This window comes from Suricata suricatta, chromosome 5 (genome assembly GCF_006229205.1).
Source record: "Suricata suricatta isolate VVHF042 chromosome 5, meerkat_22Aug2017_6uvM2_HiC, whole genome shotgun sequence".
NCBI lineage: Eukaryota > Metazoa > Chordata > Mammalia > Carnivora > Herpestidae > Suricata > Suricata suricatta.
In genome coordinates, this window is record NC_043704.1 from 74948520 (window position 1) to 74961889 (window position 13370).

Below are 13370 nucleotides of genomic sequence, written 5' to 3' on the forward strand. Positions count from 1 at the left end.
TAGAACAACAAACATATATTGTCTCCCACAGTTTCTGAAGGTCAGGAATCCACAAGTGGCTTAAGTGGGTGGTTGTGGCTCAGGATTTCTCCCAAGGTCAGAACGGCCATCATCAGAAGTTAGACTGGGGTGGAGGATCCACTTCTAGGCTCATGCAAAAGGCTCCTGGCAAGAGACTCCAGACCTTCTTTCTCTACTTGGTCCTCACCATAGCACTATTCAATGACATGGCAGCTGGCTTATCCAAAGCGAGTGATCAGAAAGTCAGACAGGCAAACAAACATGGCTGCTGTAGTGCCTTTTAGAACCTAATCTTGGGAGGTAAAAACCATCACTTCTGTTGGGCCCACTGACCAACTGTGGTACATTTGGAAGGTGACCACTCTAAGATGTGACTAACAGAAGATGAGGTCGTTGGGGCCACATTGGAGATTGGTTACCGCCCCTCCCCTGTCTTTTTGCACATATGTATAGTTTTTCCAGCTAACCTAGGGATGGTTAGAGATCAGAGGCTGTTCTCATCCACTGCCATTGCTTCCATACTTCATTCAAAGGGCTTTTCATGGAGCTGCCTAGTTTGTCTTCACAATAACCTATTGGGCTTTTAAAAAACTAATTAATTAAAACAGATGCAGCAAACTAAGGCTCAGAGGTATTAGTTATTTAAGTCACTCAGCTACTATATGACAGAGTTTGTGAATTCATTCCCAGGTCTTTCTGATCTAAAACTTTCGGGGTTTTTTATTTCCATTTTACAAATGATTTGCCGATTACGACTTCTGTTAAATATTTGCTACAGCCTACTTCCTATCTATCAGCTTTGGTGATAATGAAGAGGAACAACTTGGGAGCCCCCCAGTGATGCAGGGAAGTATTTGTATAAAGCAATTCCAAGATAGGCAGTTTCCAAGAGATTGTCTTAACCGAGTGAAATCTCATCTTCTGGGCTTTCGTCTGTCCAGCACGTGTTTACGTACAGCCCCTGATTATCTGCCTATTTTACTGAACAAGGGAGCTTCAGAGGCCCGTGCAAGTGCCATGTTTCAGCTCGTCTTTTGTGCGTGGTCATCCCAGGAAGTCTCTCCTGGTACCTTCCTCTGTGAGACACACAGGACGCTGCCCATCACAAAACCTTGCTCCTGTATTTCACACAGAATGAGAGCAGACTCTTGGTTTTCTATGTTTGGTGGGATTAAGTCATCATTTAAATTGGAATATCTCCTGATAAATTGTCCCAGATACGGTGACTCCGTTCACAGAGAGCCTGGTGTGATGGTGGGGTGGGGGAAAGAGAAGAAAAGAAAAGAAAAAAGGGGAAAAAAGAAAGTCCTTGCGGTACCTCCAAACACAGAGTTATGGTGGTTGAATTAAAAGAGCTTTGATTTCCTTTTTCATTTTGAACAAAACTCTGGCCCCCATAGTTGGCTTTCAAAATGTGGAATGAGTACAAGTGTTTCTAATTTCAGTCGTTCTGCCTTTATTCTCTGCAAAAAGGGGAACGCGGCAGGTGGCTTTCTAAAACTTGAACACCTCGAGTTTTGTGTTCCCTCTCATGATCATCTTTTATGTCTGCAGGGGACATTTAGGCTTTTTCTAGTAATGGTTCTTTGGGTTTTTGACTTACTGGCTGAAGATACTTTTTTTTTATGTTCTTGATTTAGGCATATCCTCCACCCCTTAGGCCTGGAAAAGTTTTGAGTATTGTTTTTTCAAGGTCTTCTCTTATCTCTATGTGGGTATGTTTTTCATTGTACTTTTTTCCCCCATCATGGTCGTAGGGTGGTTTAATATTACGTATCTTGCAATGGTGTGTTTCCCCAAAACTGTGGGATTTCTTGGATCTCTTTAAAGAGTCCAAAAGCACTGGGGAAAAGGAGAGGATGACAAAGGGATTTGAAAAGGAATTGGGAATGACCTTTCTCAGATACTTTCATACCCTAAGGTGATAATAAGTTGTTTTCTGCATAGATTGACATTCTCTCTCTTCTTTTAAATGTTTATTTCTGAGAGAGAGAGAACATGAGTGAGGGTGGTGCAGAGAGGGGGGCGTTACCGAGAATCTGAAACAGACACACGCTGACGGCAGAGAGCCTGTTGTGGGGTTTGATCTCATGAACTGTGAGATCATGACCTGAGCGCAAGTTGGACACTCAACCAGCTGAGCCACTGAGGTACCCTAGATTAACATTCTTTAGAGCAGCTGTACTCTGAGTCAAATTCTTTTCTGTGGAACTCGGAGGAAGTTTCCATTCTGATGACAGTAAAATTCTTTCTCACTATCTTATTTACGTGTTTGCATATATCTATATCTATGTGCAAATAATACTTAAATATTTCTGTGGAGACATACCTGCAAGCACAAAATATTTCCAGAAACATCCATATTTATTTGCAGTTCCTTCTTCTCGCCCCCTCCCCCAATATAAATGGGCATTTAAAACTTCAGGGGAGCAATTAGTAGTCCTTGAGAGAAGTTACCGGGTCAGGTAGCTTTGGTCAGGTTAGGTCCATTTTACGGGGCCTACCCAGACATAATTCCTGGTAATGCCGCAGGTAAGACGCATCCACCAGAAAGAAAACACAGTTTGGAGCAGGAAGAAGAGTGTCCCTTTTGACAGGATTTCCTCAGCACCCAAGGGGCTGTATTACCCCTGGAGGGAAGATATACAAATCCAGAGAGGATATATGCAAAAGGAATTAAGTGAGCTGGCATATTGGCCTCATTACCTTCTGACATGTATACCCTCACTTAGAATAAATGTGTTGGCAATCAGAATTATTAGTATGTAAAGCCACTAGCTATTTGTTCAGCACTACATGGGTTCTGTCTTTGGCTTCACAGCATCCCTGCCCCCAAGTCCACTCCCTCACTGCCATGAAGAAGTAAGTCCTGTTCATTTTGTAAAGAAAGGAGGCAGTAGTAGCTCAGTGACTCAATGGCGTACGTAGCTCAAACTGGGAAAGCAGAATTTCAACTCCAAGCCTTTTTGACTTCTAATTTAGTACTTACCTGCCTCTGTCCCTCACGTAACTGTGCATTCCCTAGCTTGACTTCATAAAAATGAATCATATATTTTTGGTTCTATTATTGCTTCATTCTTTCATTCCTGCTCCCATATTTCATGAGGTCAAGGCCATAGATGCTTTTGTGTTTCTCGTTTCCATTCCATTCTCAGAATACGACAGACATTGACAGGCACTGGAAATCACGGTAGTTGGAACTATGCCCACAGGTTCTTTGACACTCCCTTCAGAAGATGGTGCCGATTCTCCTCGAATGTGGGTTGGCCTTCGTGATCCATTTCTAACAAGTGTAAAAAAGTAAAGACTGACACTGTGTACCTTTAGAGACTAGATCATAAAAGGCACTGTGGCTTCCTCCTTGCTCTGTCTACTGGATCACTCATGCTGAGGGAAGTTAGCCGCCCTGTTATGAGGACACTTAGGATGTCCTATGTAGCGACCCGTGGGGTGAGAAACTGAGGCCTCATGTCAAGAACTTGGAAATGGATTATTTAGCCCCAATCAAGCCTTCAGTTAATTAACGGAAGCCTCAAGGAAGACCCTGCATTAGAAACATCCAGCCCCACCATGCCTAAATTCCCACTTAGAGAAACTGAAAGACAAGAAATGCTTGTTTTCAGTTCTGGGTGTTCTGTTATGTAACAATGTACAAACTAACGTAGAAATGACAGGATATGAACCCAAAAGAGCTCCGGGCCTATGATGCTTCTGGTGTTTAATGACCTAGTGATACAAATTGATTCATAGACACCAGCTTTTTCTCCGTTGTTTTCAACTTTGAGAAAAGGTACAGCAGTTTTAAGTATTTCCCAAATTATATAATCATCTGGGGATCATTAAAAACCCATGATTGGGGTGCCTACATGGCTTGGTCGAATATCTGACTTTGGCTCAGGTCATGGTCTCATGCTCTGTGGGTTCGAGCCCACCTCAGGCTCTGTACTGATAGCTCAGAGCTTGGAGCCTGCCTAAGATTCTGTGTCTCCTTATCTCTCTACACTTCCCCCATCACTCTCTCTCTTTCTCTCAAAAAATAAATAAACATTTTAAAAATTGTTAAAAACAACAACAAGCCACAATCGAAGGCCCATAAAATGGAACATCCTGAAAATGGGGTTTAGGATTTTCTATTTTCAAAAAAAACTTTTTGAGATGCTTCAGATGCAGACAGCCTGAGCTTGTCCTAGGAGTACTGTTTGGGAACCACTGAACTCAAACACTTTGCCCTTATTTCAGTTCTGATCGTGAAGATTTAATTCTGTTTAGTTCTCTTATAGGATCGTTCTCTTGTGGGGCCTCATCTGTACGTCTTTTGTGGTAGGGGAGCATGCCTTGGGATGAAGAACCCTTGTCCGATCTGCAGCTAGATGCCCCCTTCAAGCCCCATCTTGTGCTTGGCATGGAGCCCACGTCAGACCAGGGACTCGGGGACTGTTCAGGCATTGCGTGGGTCCAAGAACAGAGAAGAGAGGTTCCAGTGCAAATGTTGAGTCTACTGCCTGGTATTAGTCTCAAAAATTAGGCATGTTTCTGTTTGAGTGCCTCTCCATGTAGACATTGTTCAGGAGGCTTCTTTGGGAAAGGAAGGAGCCCAGAGGAGAGTTGGTAGCCATGGTGAGCACTCTGGGGGAAACTCATGGGCCTTTGGAAATGAAGGGAGAAGTCCCAGTCCCATCAGTAGATGCTGACAAAGTTCTGGCACAAGCAGAGCGTATTTTAAAGGCAAGTTTTTAGTTCTTCAGTGAAATATTCTGATCCTAATATAAAATCACTTCTTCATTCAACGTGGACACTCCTGGGAGGTCACACTCCCTGGGCTCCATCCAGGGGCCACAGAGGAGCATGGGGCTCTACCCTGTGAGGTAAAGTCCTTTTCCAAAATGGTGGACTTAGAGCTGGGCCTGGAGTCTGCACCCGTATATTCTTACAGCTTCTTGGAGTCCTGTGTACAATGGCTGGGGAGACAAATCACACAGACAACATCTAGCATATGAAAAGGTAAATTTTTAGTAAGCCCCTAAATAGGGCTCCAATCCTCAAAAAAAGAACAAACAAAAGAAGCAAATAAAATTAGTTCTTCAGGCACTGTGACTAAACACTGTATATAGCTTCTGTGATGTATACCATCTGGCTGTCTCTGTCAAGTGTCAGTGTCTGTTGCATGATCTGCATTTTTGTTTTGTTTTGTTTTGAGAGAGAGAGAGATAGAGTGTGGGTCGAGGAGGTGCAGAGAGAGAGAGAGAGACAGAATTTGAAACAGGCTCCAGGCTCTGAGCTGTCAGCACAGAGCCCGACAGGGGCTCAGACTCAGGAATGGTGAGATCATGACCTGAGCCAAAGTCAGATGCTCAACCAACTGAGCCACCCAGGTGCCACTGATCTACATTAAAAAAAAAATTTTTTTAATGTTTTATTTTTGAGAGAGAGACAGCATATGAGTGGGGGAGCATACAAGCAGGGGAGGGGCAGAGAGAGAGGGAGACACAGAATCTGAAGTAGGCTCCAGGCCTTGAGCTGTCAGCACAGAGCCCAATGCAGGGCTCAAACTCATGAACCACAAGATATGACCTGAGCCTGAGTTGAATGCTTAACCGACTGAGCCACCAGGTACCCCTATTATGTCTGGGGGCGGGGGTGTTGATGTTCCTATTTCCCCCCCATGAGCTCTGATCTCAAATCTCTTCTGGTACCACACAAGTATGTGACCTTGCAAAAGTCACTTTCCTGCTTTAGAACTCAAGTCTTTCACTAAAGAAAGGAGAGATGTAGACAGACAATCCAAGTTGTCATCTAAAGTGGTGAATCAGCACTGTATTAGTTGACAAAGGCTGCTCTAAAAAAATACCACAAACTGGGTGGTTTAAACAACAGATTTATTTCCTCATGTTACTGGAGGCTGGGAGTCCAAGATCAAGGTGCCAGCAGGTTTAGTTTCTCCTGAGACCCTTTTCCCTATCTTGCAGATGCCTTTCTTCTCACTGTATCCTCACAGGGTCTTTCCTCTCTGTACATGAGTTCCTCACATCTCTTTGTGTGTCCAGTTTTTTCTTCTTTTGTGTGTGTTTATTTATTTTTGAGAGAGAGAGAGAAAGAGCAAGCCAGCGAGCACATGAGTATGCAGGAGGAGCAGAGAGAGAGGAAGAGAGGAGATGAGAGATCCCAAGCACTATTAGCACAGAGCCTGATGTGGGGCTCAAACTCACCAACCGCGAGATCATGACCTGAAGAAAAACTAAGAGTTGGAGGCTCAAGTGACTGAGCCACCCAGGTGCCCCACCCATTTCCTCTTCTTATGAGGACACAAGTCAATCAGATTAGTACCTACCCTAATGGCTTCATTTTAACTTAATCATTTCTTTAAAGACCCCCATCTTTAAATATAGTCCCATTTGGAGATATCAGGGGTTAGAGCTTCAAAATAACGAATTGGGGAGAATACAGTTCAGGCCATAACAAGCATCCAGATAACCTTCACAATTATTAGAGGTCCACCGTGAAGTGCTGGCTGGGGGTAGGTGTGGGGCAGTCTTGGGTATCTGTAGAGTCACCCCCCTTAAGGCCTCTGATCGTTTCCCCACTTTTCCAGAAACAAGTTCTGGAATTATCTCTGGATTTCAGTAGAGTCCAAGTTAAAATCACAGAATGTTAATAATAAAAGAGACCTTCAAATAACGCCCCTATTTAATATTAGAGGAAGTGGAGGGCTAGAGAGGAATTGCACTATGTTTATAATTAGGTCTCTTGATTTATAACCCAATTCAATCTGCTTGAAGACAAAACAGAGTATATAATCATAGTTTCTGACCTCAGTGTTGTTTCTCTCCAACACCTCTGAGACACCCCAACTTAGGAATGGTATGACATTTTTCCAAGCTCCACGGAGGAGAGGATATAATGGTACTTCACCGGGATGTGCTAAGAACTTTCCAAAAATAGTGATGTTCTGTAATCAAAAGCTTTTTGTCCAGGGAGAGGGCTTTTTCAACACTTCCTTCTTGCTCTCCCAAAGGAGGGCAGTTTTCTCACCATGAGTTAGAGGATCAAGGGTAGTATATCTGTAAATTTGGCAGGTTTTTTTTTTTTAATTTAAACAGGTGAAGAACAGCGAGAAACAATAATAGAAGTGATTCATTTAATTTTTTAGTTTAATTCCAGAGTTAGGGCTGGAAACGATTTTTGGTGTCTAATACTTCTAGAAACCAACAGACGGTTGAAATGTTTTAAGAAATTACATCAAATTGCTCTCATTTCTTTTCTGGAGTCCATAAGTGGCTTGAGAATCAGAGATGTGACCTGGCACTTTCTCTGGGTTCAGCGGAATAAAATTTGCAAATATTGGCTGTATACTTTTAAGAAATTTTTTAGGAGCACCTGGGTGGCTCAGTCGGTTAAGTGTCTGACTTCTGCTCAGGTCACAATCTCATAGCTTGTGAATTTGAACCCCGGGTCTGGAGCCTTCCTCAGATTCTAGGTCTGCCTTTCTTTCTGCGTCTTCCCACTCATTCTCTGTCTTTCTCTCTCTCTCAAAAATAAACATTAAAAAATTTTTTTAAAGAAATTTTTTGAAGATCACAGGTAAATGAAATAAGAATGATCCTGTCAATAATCTCTACCTGTGATAGAAAAACAGTGGTTTACATAATTCAACAGACATTTCAGTTTGTCTTGGGAAAGAAATTTCGTGAGCACCATACTGGTGGCCCCCGTTCATCTTACTCCCGTGATCAAATATCTAACATGCACTCTTGTTAACCTACTGAGAGAAAGGCTGCCAGCGTTTCCCAGAATCTGAAACAGGGACATCTGTGTTTAGGGACTGGCTACTTATCATTATAAAACGAATTATCTGAATGCCAAAATAGATCTTTTAATATTGTGCCAGAATGATCTGCACCTTTTATGGTATGTCTGCTGTGCATGAGACAGAATATTTGCACCACAGACCCACTGCCTATTTTCAGAGCATTCCAGAATGATTTATTCATTCAACAGATATTTTAGTGAGGCATCCTGTGCTAGCCATTAGTGAGAGAGCAAAGAATGACAACAGTGACATGCTCCTATTAGTGTAGTGAGGAAGATAGGCCTTCAGAAAAGAATTTCACCTTGAAAGTAAATCTGCAAGTTGGGCTACATTTCCAAAAGAAAGGAATGTGATTCTAGAAGATACCGGAGCAGGTAACCAAGGAGCCTGCCCCAGGCTGGAAGGCTTCCTTGGGAACCTCATTCTGGGTTGAGAAATCGTGGGGGAGGGGAAGGCTAAGCCAGAAGGGCTGAGCGGTGGTGGCAGGAGACAAGGGTCAGACAGAAGGAAGGGCATGTGTGTGAAGGAGGCACAACAGAAAATCACAGATTGGGAAGGAAAGAATTTGGGTTTTTGAGTGTCCTCTTTCCTTTTCTGGTGGGACTTTGGGAAGAATCACCTCACTTCTTTGGGCCCCCTGCCCTTATTTGCATGAATGAGAGAATCTGAGGTTACCTCAGAGTCCCTGAACTAGATTCTTCCGTTCACACAGATTGCCCAAGCACCTACTGTGTTCCCGGTAATATGATTGGTCCTGAAATTCAAAGGTGAATTAACTGGGATCATTGACCTCAGAAGCCAGAGACCTGCAGAGACCAGCAGAGGAGACAGCTGATTGTGGTGCTGTGTTGTGGGTGTCTCCGGAAGACGGATGACAGTGGGATTAGCCCTGGTGGTGCCCCAGTGGGAGGAGGATGGCAGTCTGAAGGACTTCACAGAGGAAACGACGTCTCACCAGACAACAGGGGGAGGTCAGCCTGGGGCCTGGGCAGCTAGCAAGGTAGGAAACAACTCATGGAGACTGGAAATCCTCACTGGGACAATGATGTGGAGCGCTACTCTGTACTCTGATGTACTGATAATGCAGGCATGTCCTTTTGAGATTCTACGTGCACCCCAGTTTCCAGGGATGGGTTATGGAAATCCTTGCCTCTAATCTCCTTACTACATAGGCTGGGGAAGAGTGCAAACAGTTCCTGTGCTCTGGCTTCGTTTCCCATCTGTCAGAAAATGCCCTTCACACAGCAGGGCTCTAGCGACTTAATTATTGTTTGTGGGATAGTTGGAAGTTCAGGTCAAGGATGAATTTCTGTTGCAAAACTGAAGGCACACAAGTAAGATGTTTAAAAATGGAGTACAAGGGTTTTTTTTTGTTTGTTTGTTTCATTTTGAGTTTTTTGTGGGGGGGGTTCATTTTGTTTTTGTGGGGAAGGAAATTAATGGCGTTTCTGTGCTTCCTTCGTTGGGTCAGATTGTCAGAATATTCTGTTGTCCACCAGAGAAAGACAGGGAGACTTTTTTACAGATGCTCTAAAATTATTTTCTGTTTATTCTCTTAAGTATTTGGCTTGAATAGGAAATAGAGCCTCCTTGTCAGAATACAGTTAGTATTCCTGCAGTGTTTTAAAACTGGCCAAGAGACTGGCATGAGAGGAGAAAACCCACACAACTTGAAGTGTTGCTGTTAACTGGGTTGTGGTCGCTTAGTCTAAATGTGATGAGAAACAGAACAAAACAAAGAAAGCTAACAGTATTGGTTTTAAAATTTGTTCCCTTCCAGGGCACCTGAGTGGTTCAGTCAGTTAGGCATCTGACTCTTGATTTCTACTCAGGTCCCTCTCTTTCGGTTGGTAGGTTCAAGCCCTGCATCAGGCTGTGTTGACAGCATAGAACTGGCTTGGGATCTTCCCTCTCTCTCTCTGTCCCCTCCCCCCCCATAAATAAGTAAACTTTAAAAATAAAATAAAGTTTGTTCCCTTCCTACCTTCCAGAAGGACTGGAAGGTCTTGAAAAAAGACCTGAGGGTAACATGACAATTACAATACAAGACAAAGACAAACCTCACAAGAAGTTATTTTTTTCCTGTTTGTTTAATCTTTTTAAACGAGGTATGTAACTATTGTTAATATTGTTATTGTTTAAGGGCAAGAATTTTAGGTGAAAGATTCCTGGCAGTCTAAGCAAAAAAGGGAAAACTGGTTGCCTAGCAACTTGCCTTGACTGATAAAAAAGGAAACAGGTCAGCCTGTCAGGAAATATAGTCTTTAATATATTTATTATGCCAATTTTCATACTGTAAACATTGAGCAATAGAATTTTCCATAGCTTCCATGAGCTTCCCAGCCAATGGCAGACTCTCTGTGAGATAGCTCTTTTACATTGATCTTCAGTAAAATCTTATATTGGGTTGAAGGCATCTATTTTTTTTTTTTTAATTTGGGGACATAGCTAAGGCAGTCTAGGCTTGTAGTTTTCTGTTATGATTCGAAGCAAGGAAAAACATCAGTAAGTGGATGGGGATTACCGTGTTTCGATCAGTGTTTTAAAACCCGTGTGTTCCTGAGAACGGCCTGGGGCCCTTGTTAAAATATAGATCCAATTCCTGCTCCAGATTTGCTGAATCAAAGTCTCTAGCAAGGGGCCTGGGTGTATATTTAACAAATACACCAGGTGATTTAACACTCAAGCAAGTTTAGGGAGTGCTGCCATAAATGGTTTTCCTGGACGGTTTCCTCCTCTCAGTTGAGCTTTGTAACAGTCATTTTGAGCATGAAGTGTGATGAGAGCCCGAGGCAAGTGAATTGACGAAGCCGGGGTAATTAGCTGGTCCGGAACCATAATGTCATTTCCTTTTCTCAAGCCGCGGTGCTTCAGGAGGCTGCCGTCAGTTCCCTCCGGCGCCTTCTCTTCTGGTACACCCTCGATCCTTCTCACGCGTCCGTGTGGTGGGCAGAACAAGTGTGACACCACATTTCGTCCACTGGAAGATGCATGTTTTCCCACAGTTTCGCATCTCTGAAGTTAGTCTGCATTTTAGAATCGACCAGGTATGAATTTTGTGACGCTTTGTCTTAGTGATATATAAAATCATAGTGTCATCTTTATACTCGAAGGTATCAGGATTGGATAAACTGTAGCTGTTCCCAAGAGGGTGATGTGACCGTGCAAATCCACTGCCAGTTGGGGCAGCCCAGTGTCAGAGCTCGCTCTCTATCCCTGCAGTAGCTATTTATACCTAGGTGACCAATTATCCCAAAACTTAGTGGCTTAAAGCAGCTTTGGACATTGATGATCTCACACAGCTTCTTGGGGCCAGGCATTTAGCATTGGCTTGGCTGGGGTCTTCTGGCTGAGGGCTTCTCATGACGCTGCAGTTTGACATTGGTTGTACAGTCCTCTGCAACTTGACTGTAGCTGGAGGTTCCACGTACAGGCTAGCCCACTGGCATGGTTGGCCAGGTGATGCAGACATCGCTGGGAAGCCTCAGTTCATCTCCATATAGGTCTCTGCCCGAGGCCTTCCGGGTGCCCACACCATGGTGACCATCTTCCTCCAGAGTAAGAGATCCAAAGGACCAAGGCAGGAAAATGTTAAATGCCTTATAATTATGACGTCACTTCCAAAGTTGCATAAGGCCCACTCTTGCACGTGCAATTTGCCACGCAGACCTGACTCTGTTCGAAGGGAGTACACCAGGGCATGGATATCAGGAAGGGAGGCTCCCTGGGGGCTGGCTGTTTCCTTCACAGCACACCGCTCTTCCAATACCGCGCTGGCCTGCTTGATCAGCTCAGCCCTCTCGTATTCCTAGGTCAGGTTCTCAAGTCGAATGAATGGAAAACTCTTTGGGATTTATGTCCCATTCTGGCCCTTGTGAAATTTTACTGTGCCTACCAATTTTCTGGATCTCCTGTTAAAACACAGACTCTAAGGGATGCCTGGGTGGCTCAGTCAGTTAAATGTCCCACTTCAGCTCAGGTCATGATCTCACGGATCGTGGGCTCAAGCCCTGCATTGGGCTCTGTGCTGCCAGCTTGAAACCTGGAGCCTATCTTCAGATTCTGTGTCTCCTTCTCTCTCTGACCCTCCCCTGCTCACGCTGTCTCTCTCTCTCTCTCAAAAATAAAATAAAAAACATTAAAAGAAAAACACAGACTCTGATCCTGTAGGTCTAAAGGCAGCCCGAGAGTCCGTGTTCTGACCAGCTCCCATATAATGCCCTGGCTTCTGGCGCTCCTCCTCGCATGTTGTCAGAGAGACAGATGGTGTGGGGAGAAGGAACTGGGGAATCCAGCCTATTTCACCAAGTTGGTTGAGGGAAGGAGAGGTATGAAGCCGGTAAGAACCCCTGAATTATTAGGAAGGCAGCTCACTGCAGCTGTGAGCCTCCTCACAGTGAAGGTCAGGTTTCAGACAGCAACAGCTGGGTGCTCAAAATGGCGAGGTAATTAGCTTGCAGGGGGTGGGGGGTGAGGTGGAACACAAACAGTGCTTAAAATGAAACGTGTCAATGCATTATTCAGAGCTCAGATGCCCATCGATAAATTCCTCATCCTCCTTTCTCGCCTCTCCCCTCTCCCTCTTACACACACAGCAGCTAGCACTCAGGAAAACTCTAGACCCATAATATATTTCCCTGAATGAGTTGAAAATCAGAGTGGAAGTCCTGTAAGTGCTCCCACTTTAAGCTGCTCTGCCGTGATCTAGAATGCTGGCCCCGGCACTCTGCCTTCCGGCTTGCCCACGGCAAACTTTCTGCTTTGTGTCTTTCTACACGTCACTTAAGAGGAGCATATTAAGACTGTAAGCTCAGCAAGAGAGGGGCCTTGTCTCTTTTGTTCATCTCTCTATGTAGTATCACACACACATGCATATATTATAAATGAGTAGAGGAGTAAATAAATCATTGTAACATGTAAGAATGACCTTGAACCTTGTGATGGAATGCTGCAGGGGCCTCCGTTTTCATATTCTAGTGGTCGCTGGGGACCTTGGGAAGGGTTCAAGTGTATCACCTACCACTTCCTTATCCGCCATGCCAGTCTATAACTGTGGAAGCTGAAAACTGCTGTTTACTGAGTACATACTATGTACTCAATACACCCCATTGAGCTTCCAACAACCGGAGAGGAAGGTAATGATCACCCCCAGTTTGCTGAAGAGGAAACCAAGCCTATGAGATATGCTTACACAGCTAGTCAGTGGTAGTTTTGCGGTCTGTCTCAGCGTGGTTTCAACCTAAAGCTGGTATTTGGTGCCTACCATCTCAGAATCAGATGTCTCAGGAAGCCAACAGAATGACAGACTACTGAAGCTGAAAGGGCTCTCAACACTGAGTTCGTGTCCGTACTTTGCATTATCCTTGGTGCTGGGGGGGCGGGCACTGAGATGCATTTCGTGAGAAGAAGCCTCCGCACATTAATGGGACATGGATAGAAATCTCAGTCATTATCTGAGGCTACCTATTAAATACCAACCAGTCCTTACAATGGCTGGTGGGACTGTGACACGGTACAGCCACTTTGGAGAACAGGTGTGTGT

General features: G+C 44.2%; 1 protein-coding gene and 1 non-coding gene across 3 annotated transcripts in view; both read left to right on the forward strand.

Annotated features, from left to right (window-relative positions):
- Window positions 1–13370, forward strand: part of MB21D2 (Mab-21 domain containing 2) — a 114763-nt gene that overhangs the window by 67174 nt on the left and 34219 nt on the right. Inside the window, exon 1 of one of the 2 annotated variants that reach the window (XM_029939629.1) lies at window positions 8612–8828. The exons of the other annotated variant lie outside the window; for it this stretch is intronic. The gene's annotated coding sequence lies outside the window, so the exon portion shown is untranslated. Of the gene's footprint in view, window positions 1–8611; window positions 8829–13370 lie in introns of those variants that run through there. 2 annotated transcript variants of the gene reach the window in all.
- On the forward strand, window positions 4805–5009 carry LOC115293070. Its single transcript, XR_003909331.1, has one exon. It is a non-coding gene; the product is annotated as a small nucleolar RNA SNORA73 family (small nucleolar RNA).